This window comes from Syngnathus scovelli, chromosome 12 (assembly GCF_024217435.2).
Source record: "Syngnathus scovelli strain Florida chromosome 12, RoL_Ssco_1.2, whole genome shotgun sequence".
Lineage (NCBI taxonomy): Eukaryota > Metazoa > Chordata > Actinopteri > Syngnathiformes > Syngnathidae > Syngnathus > Syngnathus scovelli.
The window spans coordinates 13,579,446-13,599,041 of NC_090858.1; positions in this window are offsets into that span (position 1 = coordinate 13,579,446).

Genomic DNA, 19,596 nt, shown 5'->3' on the forward strand with positions numbered 1-19,596 from the left:
TGTCAAATAGTCTAAGTGTGAGATGTGAGCAAACCAAATGGGGAGTTAAATCATGTTCCAGTATTATGCATACTGGCAAACGATGTGAGGACAGGAGACCAGACAATTAGATATTAATTTTGGATTTAAAATAAAAAAGGGAAATTTTAATTGAGGAGAAGATTTTGCGTAGGGAGGGTTCTTTTTACAATTTAATATTGTATGTTTTATGTGTGTGTTGTGGGATGACAGTTTGTCTGTAATGCTGTATGAATGTCAAGTCTGTACTTGGGATGGGGTTTGTCTATTGTGAATGGTTAACATGAATCAAGGTTGGGGTGATGTGATCACAGCAGAGGATAACATTCCTCTCACCTGAAAAATATAGAGATACTACAGATTTGAAAAAGCAAGATTGATCAGGGCTCATTTTGGACTAAATATGGGTTTAGGATGACTCTGGGGCACCATTGACAACAAAAGACTTCAATGGAGAAGGCCCATTTCAAGATTGTGACCAGACGTGACTATACCAGCATTGACAGTCAAGACTCTGAGCCAAGACAGTGTATGACAACAACTCTGGACTTGCCTGACAGTGTGACGAAATGTATGTGACGGAATTTGACTTGCTTTGTTTTGATGTTTTACCTAATTGTATTGCAGCCTCTAACAGCAACCCAGGGAGCAGATTGTGCTTTATTTGTTAAACCTGCTTTACTTTGCAGGTTGTCAACTGCAGTCTTGGAGAATTTTGTGTCATGTCTGTGAACATGCATTAACAACTAACCCCTTACTTTTCATAAGGAGTTTGTAAATGTGATGGGTTTCATGACAGGCTCGGCAGGCTCCAATTTTCTATTTCATGCGTTTGACATGCGCCCGTGTGTGGATTATTATTTTTATCATTATGAATTTTATTTTTTGGTATGATGGATGTTTATTGTACGGAGAGCTGCATGCACAGCTACAGGTGGGTGGTGGCTTTTGTTCATACAGCCATGTGAGATGATGCCAGTCGAGTTTCAGGGACTGAGAATTGGTGATTCCAGGCTAAGATGGCATCTGGAGGTACACCGAAGTCCAGCTGGCGATGGGTATGTCACCATGGACATTGTTATTTTTACTTTTTAACAATGTGTCAAAAGGGGGAGGAGCACCTCATATTATATAGAGTAAAAGCTACAAAACAAACTGGCAAGTAACTTGCTTTCAAATCAGACAAATAAAAACTGGTCTAATATTTAAAAATCAAATATTATTAAAAGTGAAGACAATTTGCAATTTGAGTAATGACACGTGAATAAAAAGCACAATTTGTCTTCACGGGCCGCATAAAATCATGTGGCGTGCTGCATCTGGCCCCCAGGCCTTGAGTTTGACACCTGTGCCTTATACAAAGGTAAAGTAGGATTAGAATTTGATAAAACAGATATGGACATCATCATATTCCATTAGAGTTCAAATTGCTTGCAATACTGAAGTGAATTTTGAACTTTATGCGTATCTGTATGTTGCACTAGATGATCCACTAGTAGTAGTAAGACTATCAAACTATATTTGCTGTACAGAGAAGCTTTAGTTTCAGTAATGTATAAGTACTTGGTAGAAGATAGAAGGGCCAGTTGTCCGTGACCAGGGAGAATTCAGTTTCAGCAATGTGTGCAATCCTATAATAAGGTAAAGTGGCTGTTATTGTCCATCACCAACAGCGCTGGTCAAGATCTCCTTTTTAGGACTGAAGTAAACTAGTAGATTGAAAACTACAGCTGTTACCCCAAACCGTGACATCAGCTTCTTGTCAGGTATAAAAGCTACGGGCCTGACAAGAGGGGGGGTTCGTTGTCTCTCGTTCGAGCAGGGGTCGTTCGTTGGTTCCAGGGCTCGCTCTAGCGCGGGTTCGCTCGCTCTCGCTCTCTCCCCCTTTTGGGGGGGGGGGGGGCTTTTTGACATCCATGCCTTGTGCCACTCAACTTTTTGGAAAGACTTCACTCTGACATCGGTTAAATAAAATCTTTTCCCAATCAGCCGTGGGTCCCTGAAGTGCTCATTCGTCGGGAAACAGCCCCCGATCACCGAGTGTTTTTTGAAGACCAGCGAAGCAGCAAAAACCATATACCACATTTTTGGCGTCACGAACAGGATTCGTGTTCTCCAGGGGACCGTCCCGCCCGCTCTCTCCGCGAGCATCCAGCGGCCAGCCGACGACCTGTTTTGAGGTGAGTTGCTTGCACTCAAAGTCGCCGCAGCATGCTCGCTCTTGGAAAGGGGGGGAGGGAGCGTTGTCCCCCACACGGAGGGCAGTTAAACGGATCTGATGGGGCCACGGCGGGCTCCCGGGAAAGTTGTCTCTCCTAGTCAAAAGCCGTCATAATGCGACTTTTGAAGGGGGAGTGGCCCCAAATAGAGACAGCGAAAGAAAAGTAAAATAAAAACAGGAAAATAAATAAAAAACAATAAATAAAAAGGGAACAGTAACTAAACGTTTTGGGGATTGCACGAGTGAATGGCATGTCTTGTGAGAATGATAAACGAATTAAACGCTCCAGGGAGGGCGAAAGTGAAACAGGACAGGTTGTCGAGGACAACGCTGGTCGGCTGTCACGAGAAGTAAATAGTAGGAAGTCCCATAAAACGTGGACGTGGAAATTAGTCGTTTCAATGGTCCCGCGGAGGATCGAAATTTTAGCTGTGTGATTGTGGCGGAAACACAGGTACGATTGAACTATGTTGTGACAAGAGATAAATCACATCCGCCTCGCCCCCAGAGGCTGAAAATTCCTGGGACATAGCCGGGACACTGCAAGCGCCAAGTGCGATTGTCGAGATGTTCGGTGGTTGTGCTAGTCTCTGCCAAAGTCCAACGAAAAAGGGAGGTTGCGTTGACCGCGTTTGGCTAATAGGAACGAGCGCAACCTTGGCATCCGTACCGTGAGAGTGAGTGGATGGAGAAATATCCGGCCAGGTTAGCGACCTGCGGGCCGAAGAGAATGATGCGCGCGAAGCCACGTCGTTTGGGCACTGATCGAATTAGAGGTGTATGTGAGTTATAAGGCTTGTCAATTTAAATGCTGGTGTAAGAGGCCCCCAGGTAAAACGAAGGACTGGCGGTTTTTGAATATTGATTAAGCTGATACGATCTGCTTGCGGTTCGATTCCTCTATGGGGACGTATTATAATAGCATGCACGTCTGTCAAAGTTTGATAAATTTGAGCCTGTACAGACCGCGTTTGGGAAATAGGTGCTGTGTGTGTGCGGCATTGTGTGTGTATAGAGAACCCTCTGTGTGAAAGAGGGAAAACGTGGCAATGAGGCCTCGGAGTGCAAGGATTGGTATACCATGATGGAAAAGTAATTTGTGTGCACACTTAAGTTAAATTCTGCAGAAAATAAAGGGGAAAATATAAAGCGCTATTAGAAACGAAACGAAAGTTAAGTAAGACGTGCGTATTTGTCAGTGCATATTTGCACTGTTAAACACCAAACTGCATAGCCGCAGTTGGCAAACAGCAAAACGTGGAATGGATTCGAATCCTGCTCTGTCTTCTGTGTTTGTGCGTGAGCGTTTGTCGCTCAATGGCGTCTGTTTGTGAGTGTCTGCGCGTGCAGAGGCGTGTGTGTGTACCCATGGGTGTGTGTATGTGAGCGTGCGTGTGTGCGCGTGCGCGCAATCGTAAGTGTGTGTGTGCTCTTGAGGGCGAGTGAGTGAGCGTGCTTGTAGAACAAACGAATGGATAAGATAGTGTGCTTCTCGGTGCTCTGGGGCGCGTGCCCGCCTGCGGTGCCCGCTCGGGGAGGGGAATCTGGCTTCGGGGGCGGGACAGGGAGTGGCCAACCTGTACCTGCCCACCGTGTTTCAAGGCTAGGCACTCCTCGTGTGGGTGACGTGGGGGCGGGGCGCGGGGCCAGAGTTGTGCCCATTTTGGGGCCTACCTTGCTGGCAGCGAGAAAATGTGACAGGATGATGGGGGACGGCAGGCTGAAGGAGCAAAGGAATGCATGACCAACAGTGGAGGTCCTGAGCTAACTGCAACCCATGATAATTAATGTCCCATAGCTGTCTAACAAGAGAAACAAGAAGCATGCGTATGTTAAGCAATACGACACCAATATAGATGAGTATGTAGGTATGTCGAGAGGAGTGTGGTCCGCTCGTAAATAACTAGAGCCAGCTGATGCTCCTTTTAGCATTCTGAGGGAAATGGGAAATTGTTTAAAGACAACCACAACTTGTTAATTTAAATTGTTGAAAGGATGAGAAAATTGAAAACAAGTTATTGCTACGGCTTTGTTTCTTTGCGACTCTCATTATCATTTCAGATTTTCTGTTTACATAAAGAACCCGACACAGCGGATACATCCGTTGGCTCCAGGACAAAGAGACACAGACTGAACTTAGAATGAATGTTTAACAGCAGTCTAACAGGTGAAGACTAATTTATGAGCGCAAGAGAGGTATCAAGTGAGGGCCACAGCGCCAGCTAGAATTAAAGGAATTCTCTGGATTTAGACATAGAACTGAATCGTATTCACGGAGAGCCTGCTCATAAATTTTGGCTCGACAAGGGCGACCAGCGCCTATGTAACAAGACTCACAGGTCAAAAGCCGTAAGTCCAAAATAGAGGAGGAGATGCCAACGAGGAGATATTAGATTTGGAAGTAATCTGTTGGTTCTCTTAATACCCTTGTGAAAGTCTACTCGGTACAAATAAATTAACGATAGGAGCAATTTAGAGGTCCAAAAGTGAGAAATTCAAATGAGAACCACATCCTAGATTCGAATAACATGAGCATGGGGAAAGTGAACAGCTGAGAAATGGCCTTCAATGTCGTGGCAGTGAATGAAAGATTCAAGATAGTTCGGTAATATCTGTAAAGTGAGCATAACACCAGTAATACTTAGGTCAAAATGGAGATGATGCTATACACAATTTGGAAACTTTATCAGAAATTGAAGGCTCAAATCAGGAAAGGTAATAAAGAGGATGGCATAAAATCAAAGTTAGGAAAAACAAACGATAGAATGTAGCCTGAAAATAGAATGAGCTTCTGGAAATTGCAGTATAATCGAGAGAATCACAGTTAAGACTGGCAATTTAAGTTTGGGGTAATCTGCCAATTTAAAATGGCTCAAACGAGGTCCATCACAATACATCCGAGAGCTCAGGAAGGAAAGGCGCCGTCTTTCTCAAGAGTATTACATTGTCGATATTAGTAGAATTTGAAGTTTGATTAACAAAAGGCACTACGAAATTAATGGCATATTGGGAGATGATATTTAAGTTTGGTACCCCAGCCTGTCTCTTCCAGTGGTCAGCAGTTACTCTGAAACTCGATCCCGAGACTCCACCGACAGCTGAGAACAACAAGAAAACGGTGCATGGCTCTGAGGCACCTTTGACCTTCGCAAGAGCAAAGCAGGACTATATTTGTGCTGGGGGGAGCACAACGCCCGGATGCAAAACAACAAAGAGTGAAGGAACTTACAAGATGAGAATGGACTCATCCAAGAGTGAGAGATGAGTTGACTCTGAGACTACAACCAAAGACAACAACTTGACAATGAGGTGCGGCGAAAGACACATGAGACCTGAAAGATGCATCAAGCTGCTGAGACGTTATCAAAACTGGTGGAGCTTGGGTCAGAGTGGAGGGAAGCTTGCTTGGGCACTGAGTTTGACACCACTGAGGAGTCTTGATAAATAAAGACGTATAAAGAAATAAGGAGCAAAATGTGTAGTGTTACAGAAAAAGGAAAAGCATCAGAGTCAGAGATTAAATTTGGATAAAACAGATAGGCTAACACTGTAAGAAATAAGAGTAGAATCACATTTAGCCCATCCAGCTTAACGATTAGACATTTAGTCATTGACACTTTGGAGAAGGGAAAATAGGGCATTAGGACCCACTAGGATGCAGTCAAGAGGTGATTAGATTGTTCAATGGAGCTAATTAATAAATTAGAAGTTAATCACACCTCACAGGGAAATTCTGGTGTCAAACAAGTCAGATAAAATCAAGGAATAACACCCATGAAACCTTTTGACAGTTAAGAATAATACTGCTACTACTAATACTAAGAGTCACACCAAGTGATAGTGAACGCGATGACAAATGTGATAGGACTCGAATAACAAAGGCCTTAATATGGCAAAGTGAAAATAACGTGGTGGAGTAGACTGTTGGAGTATCTTTACCCGGCTGCTCGATCAGAACGATGGATTAGGACAAAATTATTTAGGGACCAGCTGAGGCTACTTCTTCCCCCATGCTCACCTATGAACATGCTCAACAGTGGAAATGACTGAATTTTTTAGGCATTTATTTGGCAATTTTACGGTAAAGGTGAGGTACGAATGTAGGAAATATTTAATTGGGAAGAACATCCGGAAATGAAGGGTTACTGTTAGTATTCACTGATTGCCTGCTCACTTACACATACTAAATTTGTTTGTTGTGGTATTGGTGATAGAAACAAATGGAGTGGCATTTGTGCGGTTAGGAATGAGTGTGTGTGTCGGGAGCAGTGTGAAAGGCCAAAGTATTTTGGAGTTGGTATGAAAGGGTCACAGTTGAGGGTAAGATTCCTCTCACCTGAGACGGGAACACCCAAGAGTGATGACTAACAGCTGATGGTTAATCAGAGGCACCATGAACAGCAAAATAGTTCATGGAGAAGGCCGAATTCAGCAACACGGATGGACAAGACAGGACTAATATCAAACATTAGGACGATGGACGATATGACATGACAAACCTGGACTCACCCGACAGGGTGACAGACTATGTAGATGACAAGCATATGTGGTATATGGTTTTTGCTGCTTCGCTGGTCTTCAAAAAACACTCGGTGATCGGTGGCTGTTCCCCGACGAATGAGCACTTCAGGGACCACGGCTGATTGGGAAAAGATTTTATTCAACCAATGTCAGGGTGAAGTCTTTCCAAAAAGTTGAGTGGCACAAGGCATGGATGTCAAAAAAAAAAGCCCCCCCTCCCCAAAAGAGAGAGAGAGCGAGTGAGCCCGCGCTAGCGCGAGCCCCCCTTGGTACGAACGACCCCTGGAACGAGAGCCAACGAACCCCCCCTCTTGTCAGGCCCGTAGCTTTTATACCTGACAAGAAGCTGATGTCACGGCTTGGGGTAACAGCTGTAGTTTTCAATCTACTAGTTTACTTCAGTCCTAAAAAGGAGATCTTGACCAGCGCTGTTGGTGATGGACAACAACAGCCACTTTACCTTATTATAGGATTGCACACATTGCTGAAACTGAATTCTCCCTGGTCACGGCCAACTGGCCCTTCTGTCTTCTACTACGTACTTATACACTACTGAAACTAAAGCTTCTCTGTACAGCAAATATAGTTTGTTTGTTAGTTCTTACTGCTACAAGTGGATCATCTAGTGCAACATACAGATACGCATAAAGTTCAAAATTCACTTCATTCCCCCCTTCGGGACGTTACAAATGTCCCGAAAACAGTTTAGCAAAAGATGACATCAGTAAACAACCAAAAAATCTTCTCCCAACCAAATTTTTTATGGTCACGTCTACAATTTGGCCTATACCTGCACAGCCTAAATTATGCTCGAGGCATGCTACTTAAGGTTACTTTAACTAGGAAAGCTCAAACTATTTAGTTAGCCAATTGCTCCTTGACAACAGTCTGAGGCCTCTCAGGAACCACAAGTAAAGAAAATTGAAGTCCACATTATACAGACGACGGTACCACCCCCCTTAGGTAATACCCTTACAACGGTGACAAATTGCGAAGTAATAAATTTGGTGTGGCCCGTTAGAAGCACCAAAAAGTTGCCGGCCCTTCCTCAAGAAAAAACCTCGCCAGTCTAATGACAAGGAAAAAGAGGAAGGCCCTTTCTACCATCCCCAGTGGTTCCCCTCACCTGGTGTCACCCAGGTGTAAGGAGCCCTGGCACATTACAATCCACAAAACAGTATGAGCTCACAAAACAGTATGGAAATGAAATGACATGTCCACCGACCGCTAAACAGTCAAACTGCATTAACATGATGTTAATATGTGATGACTTAAAGTAATGCAGCATGTGGTCATTTGATAAAGTAATGAAGGACATAATATTGACGCAATATCACAGCATACTGCAAAGTTGAAACGCTCTTAGTTTTGCCCCCCTTGCATATATATGTTTCTGTCGATGCAAGTCCCGTCCACTGAATGTTCAGTAGTGAACCGCGCTGGGACCACTGCCCAGGGCCTGCTGTTCATCCAAGATCTTTATGTCCACTTCACCGTCCTCAGAGTCTCCTCCCAGGCCCCAGTCAGCGTCCAGGAGTTCTGCGATAATTGGTAGCTACTGCCAGTATTGAACAATGACAACAGCACAAAACCTTGAGTTGCAATGAAAAAAGTAGCAATGCCCAGCGTAGGCCGGAAGTCCTCCTGCCCCCCTTTGGTCACCCCTCGTAAACGACATCTCCATAAGCAGTCGTCAGCAAACAAATTCTTCTCCTCTGGGGCTGTTTGGGGCACGGGGACGATTGGTGGTCATCGTCTCATCGAAGTACTCAATAGAACCTCCGAGCATTCCCGGCATCTACTCCTATTATCCAGAGGCCCACGTGATCCTTAAAACACACAAACAAACAAACAAACAAACAAACAAACAAACAAACAAACAAACAAACAAACACTCCTCCTGGGGGAGTGTCTCGTCTTGCCGTCAGTCTCGCAAGATCTCTCCTGTAGCAGAGTAACTGCTAGCCGTTCAAGTTAGCCTTTCCAGCTGCAGCTGTCACTGTCTGAAGTCCTGTCAATCACGTCTCGGCAATCACTCTTTCCCAGTCCAAATACTAATTTTCTCTCAAAATTTCCTCTTTGATTTAGGTTTTTCTCAATATCGTCAAATTCAAAGTCAAGTCAAAGTCAAAGTCAAAGTCTCCTTTATTGTCAATTCCTCCGCATGTCAAGACACACAAAGAGATCGAAATTACGTTTCTCACTATCCCAGGGTGACAAGACAGAGTTCACAGCGCACATACAAGTAAACAACACAGGAAAAATAAAACAAGAAGATGAACAATAAGAGTGATAGCACGCTAGCCGCTCCCGATGCACAGCAGAGTCCGGAAAGATGACAGTCAACCAGGCCACTGTGAACACGAGCACACAGCAGGCACGCACTGTCCGGTTCGTGGATCCTATCAGGCGAACACAACCCATCTTTTCGTCCCGCGAACGAACGTACGCCAGGAGAATGGAAGGCACGGCTGGGCGACCTGGGTTGGCCGCAAGCCTGGCCCGACGTCTCCGCGCTGGCCCCTCTTCCGCTGCCTCGCAGACCCGCTGCAGACCCGCTGCCGACGCATCCCAACAATGCTCCAGGACGGAGCAGTCCGAGCTCACGACGCAGTCCAACCGGGGGAGGAAGAGCAGGCCAGTCCGGCGTCGCTCCATGACGAAGCAGTCCGAGCGCCCTTAATCTCTCCGCACCAAAGTCCAGAACGCCATAAAACCCACTTCCGCCGATGTTGAGCAGAACATGCCCGCCGCACTAGTAGCACGACGTATCACACGAGACGGACATACACAAAACTGCCGGACAAACACTCAGTAAACGCTCACAAAATACCGAACGGGACAGAGAGTGGCCGCTGCGTGTGCACGCGCCGCCATCTTGAACTTTAAATTGGTACCAGTCTCGTCAGTTTCGTCCAACCAATTTGTGTACATACACAAATTACCTTAATGTGTTCTTAAATACTTTCCCTTTAATAGCAGCTTTAATGCATTCATATGTTAAGAAATTTTCCCTATTCCTCGTTTCTGATCCAATTTCCTATTTTATTTAATTACCTTCCAAACATTTGTTGTCTATTGTGCTGCAGTCCAATCCCTATTAGCTTTATGATTTGTCATCATTCATGCTTTTCCGTTGATAGACCTTAACCCTTACTGTCGCTAGATTGTTACCACGCTTTGCTTCCATTCCAGATTGTTATCTCCCATTAACTTTGCTTTCGAGATGCTTCTTCTGCTCCTTCCATCACTGCCTGTTGAATTCCGGCACGTCCTGTTAAAGCCTCAAAAACAAGTGAATCCGAAAAAACATTGAATGTCACAATTAAATTTTATATCTACTTACTCATTCAAACGTAACCCCACCCCCCTTTGACACATTCACCCAATGTGTCATTAGGCATCCAAAAAGGAATCGGCAAATGTCCTACCACATCATCATATGTCTTGCAGCCAGTCCTGTCGAACCTTGAACTCATCCAGGACTGTCATCCCCAAGTTCCTGAAAATTGACTGTGCACCTCACACTCGGCAATACCAACAACGGACACTTGTACTCACAAAACTACACAGGCATCGAGTATCTACTAAATGAAAATACACAATGAATCATGGCGCACGGGGATTCCGTCCTGAAAATCATCAATCATCATAAAAATCAAAAGGGTTAGGGTTAACATTTTCACGTGAATTCAACACAACCTTTCCAAGACTGCAATCGACAGCCTGCAAAAGTAATACAAGTTATAAAACAACCAGCAATCTGCTCCTCGGCTGGTGGTTGATGCTGCAATAAGTCAAGTGACACACAGAAACAAAGCAAAGCTCGCACTTGCCACAAGCAAGCTCAAGTTCCATATGTATGGTTGTCATCTACATAGTCCAGGTTTGTCATGTCATATCGTCCATCGTCCTAATGTTTGATATTAGTCCTGTCTTGTCCATCCGTGTTGCTGAATTCGGCCTTCTCCATGAACTATTTTGCTGTTCATGGTGCCTCTGATTAACCATCAGCTGTTAGTCATCACTCTTGGGTGTTCCCGTCTCAGGTGAGAGGAATCTTACCCTCAACTGTGACCCTTTCATACCAACTCCAAAATACTTTGGCCTTTCACACTGCTCCCGACACACTCATTCCTAACCGCACAAATGCCACTCCATTTGTTTCTATCACTCATACCACAACAAACAAATTTAGTATGTGTAAGTGAGCAGGCAATCAGTGAATACTAACAGTAACCCTTCATTTCCGGATGTTCTTCCCAATTAAATATTTCCTACATTCGTACCTCACCTTTACCGTAAAATTGCCAAATAAATGCCTAAAAAATTCAGTCATTTCCACTGTTGAGCATGTTCATAGGTGAGCATGGGGGAAGAAGTAGCCTCAGCTGGTCCCTAAATAATTTTGTCCTAATCCATCGTTCTGATCGAGCAGCCGGGTAAAGAGACTCCTACAGTCTACTCCACCACGTTATTTTCACTTTGCCATATTAAGGCATTTGTGATTCGAGTTCTATCACATTTGTCATCGCGTTCACTATCACTTGGTGTGACTCTTAGCAGTATTAGTAGTAGCAGTATTATTCTTAACTGTCAAAAGGTTTCATGGCTGTTATTCCTTGATTTTGTCGAACTTGTTTGACACCAGAATTTCCCTGTGAGGTGTGATTAACTTCTAATTTATTAATTAGCTCCATTGAACAATCTAATCACCTCTTGACTGCATCCTAGTGGGTCCTAATGCCCTATTTTCCCTTCTCCAAAGTGTCAATGACTAAATGTCTAATCGTTAAGCTGGATGGGCTAAATGTGATTCTACTCTTATTTCTTACAGTGTTAGCCTATCTGCTTTATCCAAATTTAAATCTCTGACTATGATGCTTTTCCTTTTTCTGTAACACTACACATTTGCTCCTTATTTCTTTATACATATTTATTTATCAAGACTCCTCAGTGGTGTCAAACTTAGTGCCCAAGCAAGCTTCCCTCCACTCTGACCCAAGCTCCACCAGTTTTGATGACATCTCAGCAGCTTGATGCATCTTTCAGGTCTCATGTGTCTTTCGCCGCACCTCATTGTCAAGTTGTTGTCTTTGGTTGTAGTCTCAGAGTCAACTCATCTCTCACTCTTGGATGAGTCCATTTTCAACTGAGTCCATTCTTATCTTGTAAGTTCCTTCACTCTTTGTAGTTTTGCATCCGGGCGTTGTGCTCCCCCCAGCACAAATATAGTCCTTCTTTGCTCTTGCGAAGGTCAAAGGTGCCTCAGAGCCATGCACCGTTTTCTTGTTGTTCTCAGCTGTCGGTGGAGTCTCGGGATCGAGTTTCAGAGTAACTGCTGACCACTGGACGAGACAGACTGGGGTACCAAACTTAAATATCATCTCCCAATATGCCATTAATTTCATAGTGCCTTTTGTTAATCAAACTTCAAATTCTACTATTCTTGACAATGTAATACACTTGAGAAAGACGGCGCCTTTCCTTCCTGAGCTCTCGGATGTATTGTAATGGACCTCATTTGAGCCGTTTTAAATTTGCAGATTACCCCAAACTTAAATTGCCAGTCTTAACTGTGATTTCTCTCGATTATACTGCAATTTCCAGAAGCTCATTCTATTTTCAGGCTACATTCTATCGTTTGTTTTTCCTAACTTTGATTTTATGCCATCCCCTTTATTACCTTTCCTGATTTGAGCCCTCATTTTCTGATAAAGTTTCCAAATTGTGCATAGCATCATCTCCATTTTGACCTAAGTATTACTGGTGTTGTGCTCACTTTACAGATATTACCGAACTATCTTGAATCTTTCATTCACTGCCACGACATTGAAGGCCATTTCTCAGCTGTTCACTTTCCCCATGCTCATGTTATTCGAATTTAGGATGTGGTTCTCATTTGAATTTCTCACTTTTGGACCTCTAAATTGCTCCTATCGTTAATTTATTTGTACCGAGTAGACTTTCACAAGGGTATTAAGAGAACCAACAGATTACTTCCAAATCCAATATCTCCTCGTTGGCATCTCCTTCTCTATTTTGGACTTACGGCTTTTGACCTGTGAGTCTTGTTACATAGGCGCTGGTCGCCCTTGTCGAGCCAAAATTTATGAGCAGGCTCTCCGTGAATACGATTCAGTTCTATGTCTAAATCCAGAGAATTCCTTTAATTCTAGCTGGCGCTGTGGCCCTCACTTGATACCTCTCTTGCGCTCATAAATTAGTCTTCACCTGTTAGACTGCTGTTAAACATTCATTCTAAGTTCAGTCTGTGTCTCTTTGTCCTGGAGCCAACGGATGTATCCGCTGTGTCGGGTTCTTTATGTAAACAGAAAATCTGAAATGATAATGAGAGTCGCAAAGAAACAAAGCAAAGCAATAACTTGTTTTGAATTTTCTCATCTTTTCAACAATTTAAATTAACAAGTTGTGGTTGTCTTTAAACAATTTCCCATTTCCCTCAGAATGCTAAAAGGAGCATCAGCTGGCTCTAGTTATTTACGAGCGGACCACACTCCTCTGGACATACCTACATACTCATCTATATTGGTGTCGTATTGATTAACATACGCATGCTTCTTGTTTCTCTTGTTAGACAGCTATGGGACATTAATTATCATGGGTTGCAGTTAGCTCAGGACCTTCATTGTTGGTCATGCATTCCTTTGCTCCTTCAGCCTGCCGTCCCCCATCATCCTGTCACATTTTCTCGCTGCCAGCAAGGTAGGCCCCAAAATGGGCACAACTCTGGCCCCGCGCCCCGCCCCCACGTCACCCACACGGGGAGTGCCTAGCCTTGAAACACGGTGGGCAGGTACAGGTTGGCCACTCCCTGTCCCGCCCCCGAAGCCAGATTCCCCTCCCCGAGCGGGCACCGCAGGCGGGCACGCGCCCCAGAGCACCGAGAAGCACACTATCGTTTTAGCTTTTTTCTGCCTCTCCCAGCACGCTCACCCGCACGCATTCAAGAGCACACACACACTTACTCACGATCGCGCGCACGCGCACACACGCACGCTCACATACACACACCCATGGGTACACACACACACACACACACACAAACAGACGCCATTGAGCGACAAACGCTCACGCACAAACACAGAAGACAGAGCAGGATTCGAATCCATTCCACGTTTTGCTGTTTGCCTACTGCGGCTATGCAGTCTGGTTTTTAACAGTGCAGATATGCACTGACAAATACGCACGTCTTACTTAACTTTCGTTTCGTTTCTAATAGCGCTTTATATTTTCCCCTTTATTTTCTGCAGAATTTAACTTAAGTGTGCACACAAATTACTTATACTACTTATTACTTATGGTATACCAATCCTTGCACTCCGAGGCCTCATTGCCACGTTTTCCCTCTTTCACACAGAGGGTTCTCTATACACACACAATGCCGTCCAGTACCTATTTCCCAAACGCGGTCTGTACAGGCTCAAATTTATCAAACTTTGACAGACGTGTATGCTATTATAATACGTCCCCATAGAGGAATCGAACCGCAAGCAGATCGTATCAGCTCAATCAATATTCAAAAACCGCCAGTCCTTCGTTTTACCTGGGGGCCTCTTACACCAGCATTTAAATTGACAAGCCTTATAACTCACATACACCTCTAATTCGATCAGTGCCCAAACGACGTGGCTTCGCGCGCATCATTCTCTTCGGCCCACAGGTCGCTAACCTGGCCGGATATTTCTCCATCCACTCACTCTCACGGTACGGATGCCAAGGTTGCGCTCGTTCCTATTAGCCAAACGCGGTCAACGCAACCTCCCTTTTGCGCTGGACTTTGGCAGAGACTAGGCTCCCACCGGACATCTCGGCTATAGCCCCTGGCCCGTGTGGATTCACCCGTATCTTGTCGCAGCATAGTTCAATCGTACCTGTGTTTCCGCCACAATCACACAGCTAAAATTTCGATCCTCCGCGGGACCATTGAAACGACTAATTTCCACGTCCACGTTTTATGGGACTTCCTACTATTTACTTCTCGTGACAGCCGATCAGCGTTGTTCATGACAACGTGTCCTGTTCCACATTCGCTCTCCCTGGAGCTTTTAATTCGTTTATCATTCTCACAAGACATGCCATTCACTCGTGCAATCCCCAAAACGTTTTGTTACTGTTCCCTTTTTATTTATTGTTTTTTATTTATTTTCCTGTTTTTATTTTTATTTTCTTTCGCTGTCTCTATTTGGGGCCACTCCCCCTTCAAAAGTCGCATTATGACGGCTTTTGACTAGGAGAGACAACATTCCCTGGAGCCAGCCGTGGCCCCATCAGATCCGTTTAACTGCCCTCCGTGTGGGGGACAACGCTCCCTCCCCCCCTTTCCAAGAGCGAGCCTGCTGCGGCGACTTTGAGTGCAAGCAACTCACCTCAAAACAGGTCGTCGGCTGGCCGCTGGATGCTCACGGAGAGAGCGGGCGGGACGGTCCCCCTGGAGAACACGAATCCTGTTCGTGACGCCAAAAATGTGGTATATGGTTTTTGCTGCTTCGCTGGTCTTCAAAAAACACTCGGTGATCGGTGGCTGTTCCCCGACGAATGAGCACTTCAGGGACCACGGCTGATTGGGAAAAGATTTTATTCAACCAATGTCAGGGTGAAGTCTTTCCAAAAAGTTGAGTGGCACAAGGCATGGATGTCAAAAAAAAAAGCCCCCCCTCCCCAAAAGAGAGAGAGAGCGAGTGAGCCCGCGCTAGCGCGAGCCCCCCTTGGTACGAACGACCCCTGGAACGAGAGCCAACGAACCCCCCCTCTTGTCAGGCCCGTAGCTTTTATACCTGACAAGAAGCTGATGTCACGGCTTGGGGTAACAGCTGTAGTTTTCAATCTACTAGTTTACTTCAGTCCTAAAAAGGAGATCTTGACCAGCGCTGTTGGTGATGGACAACAACAGCCACTTTACCTTATTATAGGATTGCACACATTGCTGAAACTGAATTCTCCCTGGTCACGGCCAACTGGCCCTTCTGTCTTCTACTACGTACTTATACACTACTGAAACTAAAGCTTCTCTGTACAGCAAATATAGTTTGTTTGTTAGTTCTTACTGCTACAAGTGGATCATCTAGTGCAACATACAGATACGCATAAAGTTCAAAATTCACTTCACATACATTTGAAACTTAAGCTTGCTTGTGGCAAGTGCGAGCTTTGCTTTGTTTCTGTGTGTCACTTGACTTATTGCAGCATCAACCGCCAGCCGAGGAGCAGATTGCTGGTTGTTTTATAACTTGTATTACTTTTGCAGGCTGTCGATTGCAGTCTTGGAAAGTTTATGTTGAATTCACGTGAAAATGTTAACCCTAACCCTTTTGATTTTTATGATGATTGATGATTTTCAGGACGGAATCCCCGTGCGCCATGATTCATTGTGTGTCTATTTTCATTTAGTAGATACTCGATGCCTGTGTAGTTTTGTGAGTACAAGTGTCCGTTGTTGGTATTGCCGAGTGTGAGTTGCACAGTCAATTTTCAGGAACTTGGGGATGACAGTCCTGGATGAGTTCAAGGTTCGACAGGACTGGACAGGACACCATATGATGATGTGGTAGGACATTTGCCGGTTCCTTTTTGGATGCCTAATGACACATTGGGTGAATGTGTCAAAGGGGGGTGGGGTTACGTTTGAATGAGTAAGTAGATCTAAAATTTAATTGTGACATTCAATGTTTTTTCGGATTCACTTGTTTTTGAGGCTTTAACAAGACGTGCCAGAATTCAACAGGCAGTGATGGAAGGAGCAGAAGAAGCATCTCGAAAGCAAAGTTAATGGGAGATAACAATCTGGAATGGAAGCAAAGCGTGGTAACAATCTAGTGACAGTAAGGGTTAAGGTCTATCAACGGAAAAGCATGAATGACGACAAATCATAAAGCTAATAGGGATTGGACTGCAGCACAATAGACAACAAATGTTTGGAAGGTAATTAAATTAAATAGGAAACTGGATCAGAAACAAGGAATAGGGAAATTTTCTTAACACATGAATGCATTAAAGTTGCTATTAAAGGGGAAGTATTTAAGAACACATTTCGACGAAGATAAGGTACATACACAAATTGGTTGGACAAAACTGACGAGACTGGTACCAATTTGACGACATTGAGAAAAACCTAAATCAAAGAGGAAATTTGGAGAGAAAATTAGTATTTGGACTGGGAAAGAGTGATTGCCGAGACGTGATTGACAGGACTTCAGACAGTGACAGCTGCAGCAGGAAAGGCTAACTTGAACGGCTAGCAGTTACTCTGCTACAGGAGAGATCTCGCGAGACTGACAGCAAGACGAGACACTCCCCCCAGGAGGAGTGTTTGTTTGTTTGTTTGTTTGTTTGTTTGTTTGTTTGTTTGTTTGTTTGTTTGTTTGTTTGTTTGTCTGTTTGTGTGTTTTAAGGATCACGTGGGCCTCTGGATCATAGGAGTAGATGCCGGGAACGCTCGGAGGTTCTATTGAGTACTTCGAGGAGACGATGACCACCAATCGTCCCCGTGCCCCAAACAGCCCCAGAGGAGAAGAATTTGTTTGCTGACAACTGCTTATGGAGATGTCGTTTACGAGGGGTGACCAAAGGGGGGCAGGAGGACTTCCGGCCTACGCTGGGCATTGCTACTTTTTTCATTGCAACTCAAGGTTTTGTGCTGTTGTCATTGTTCAATACTGGCAGTAGCTACCAATTATCGCAGAACTCCTGGACGCTGACCGGGGCCTGGGAGGAGACTCTGAGGACGGTGAAGTGGACATAAAGATCTTGGATGGACAGCAGGCCCTGGGCAGTGATCCCAGCGCGATTCACTACTGAGCATTCAGTGGACTGGACTTTGCATCGACAGAAACATACATATGCAAGGGAGCAAACCTAAGAGCGTTTCAACTTTGCAGTATGCTGTGATATTGCGTCAATATTATGTCCTTCATTACTTTATCAAATGACCACATGCTGCATTACTTTAATTCATCACATATTAACGTCATGTTAATGCAGTTTGACTGTTTAGCGGTCGGTGGTTATGTCATTTCATTTCCATACTGTTTTGTGAGCTCATACTGTTTTGAGGATTGTAATGTGCCAGGGCTCCTTACACCTGGGTGACACCAGGTGAGGGGAACCACTGGGGATGGTAGAAAGGACCTTCCTCTTTTTCCTTGTCATTAGACTGGCGAGGTTTTTTCTTGAGGAAGGGCCGGCAGCTTTTTGGTGCTTTTAACGGGCCACACCAAATTTATTACTTCGCAATTTGTCACCGTTGTAAGGGTATTACCTAAGGGGGGTGGTACCGTCGTCTGTATAATGTGGACTTCAATTTTCTTTACTTGTGGTTCCTGAGAGGCCTCAGACTGTTGTCAAGGAGCAATTGGCTAACTAAATAGTTTGAGCTTTCCTAGTTAAAGTAACCTTAAGTAGCATGCCTCAAGCATAATTTAGGCTGTGCAGGTATAGGCCAAATTGTAGACGTGACCATAAAAAATTTGGTTGGGAGAAGATTTTTTGGTTGTTTACTGATGTCATCTTTTGTTAAACTGTTTTCGGGACATTTGTAACGTCCCGAAGGGGGGAATGAAGTGAATTTTGAACTTTATGCGTATCTGTATGTTGCACTAGATGATCCACTAGTAGTAGTAAGACTATCAAACTATATTTGCTGTACAGAGAAGCTTTAGTTTCAGTAATGTATAAGTACTTGGTAGAAGATAGAAGGGCCAGTTGTCCGTGACCAGGGAGAATTCAGTTTCAGCAATGTGTGCAATCCTATAATAAGGTAAAGTGGCTGTTGTTGTCCATCACCAACAGCGCTGGTCAAGATCTCCTTTTTAGGACTGAAGTAAACTAGTAGATTGAAAACTACAGCTGTTACCCCAAGCCGTGACATCAGCTTCTTGTCAGGTATAAAAGCTACGGGCCTGACAAGAGGGGGGGTTCGTTGTCTCTCGTTCGAGCAGGGGTCGTTCGTTGGTTCCAGGGCTCGCTCTAGCGCGGGTTCGCTCGCTCTCGCTCTCTCCCCCTTTTGGGGGGGGGGGGCTTTTTGACATCCATGCCTTGTGCCACTCAACTTTTTGGAAAGACTTCACTCTGACATCGGTTAAATAAAATCTTTTCCCAATCAGCCGTGGGTCCCTGAAGTGCTCATTCGTCGGGAAACAGCCACCGATCACCGAGTGTTTTTTGAAGACCAGCGAAGCAGCAAAAACCATATACCACAATACAATTACAAATTAGTTAACACCTGTGTGATTGATTGATTGATTGATTGAGCAGTTGATTGATTGATTGGTTGATTGATTGATTGATTGAGCGGTTGATTGATTGATTGAGTGATTCATTGAGTGACTGACTGAAGGGCTGAGTGACCGAATGGGCAATCCTTCGATGTCTGTCTGTCTATATGTATGTACCATATACGTATGTATGTATGTATGTATTTCGTTATTTGTTTATGTATTTTTCTTGCACATTTTCTTTCTCATCTTCCACTTCTTTCGGCTGCTCCTGTTAGGGGCCGCGACTGCAGAGCGATCGTTTCCATATCTTTCTGTACCACCAACCATCTGCATGTCCTATCTTTGTCTCTGCCACACTCTCCATTATTTTGGCCAGTAGATTTCCAAGCCTCGCTTCTAACATTCTTTCCGATAACTTCATGCTTTGCTTAATCAACATAACAACACCTCTGTAGCTACTACAGTTCTGCGCAACGCCGTGGTCTGAATTAAGAAATAGAAGTCAACACCTTTCCGGGGAACTTCTCGCTTTTTAAAAAAATCTCCCCTGCCATCTCTCCGATTGAGCACTCCAAACTGCCCATAGGTGTGATTGCAAGT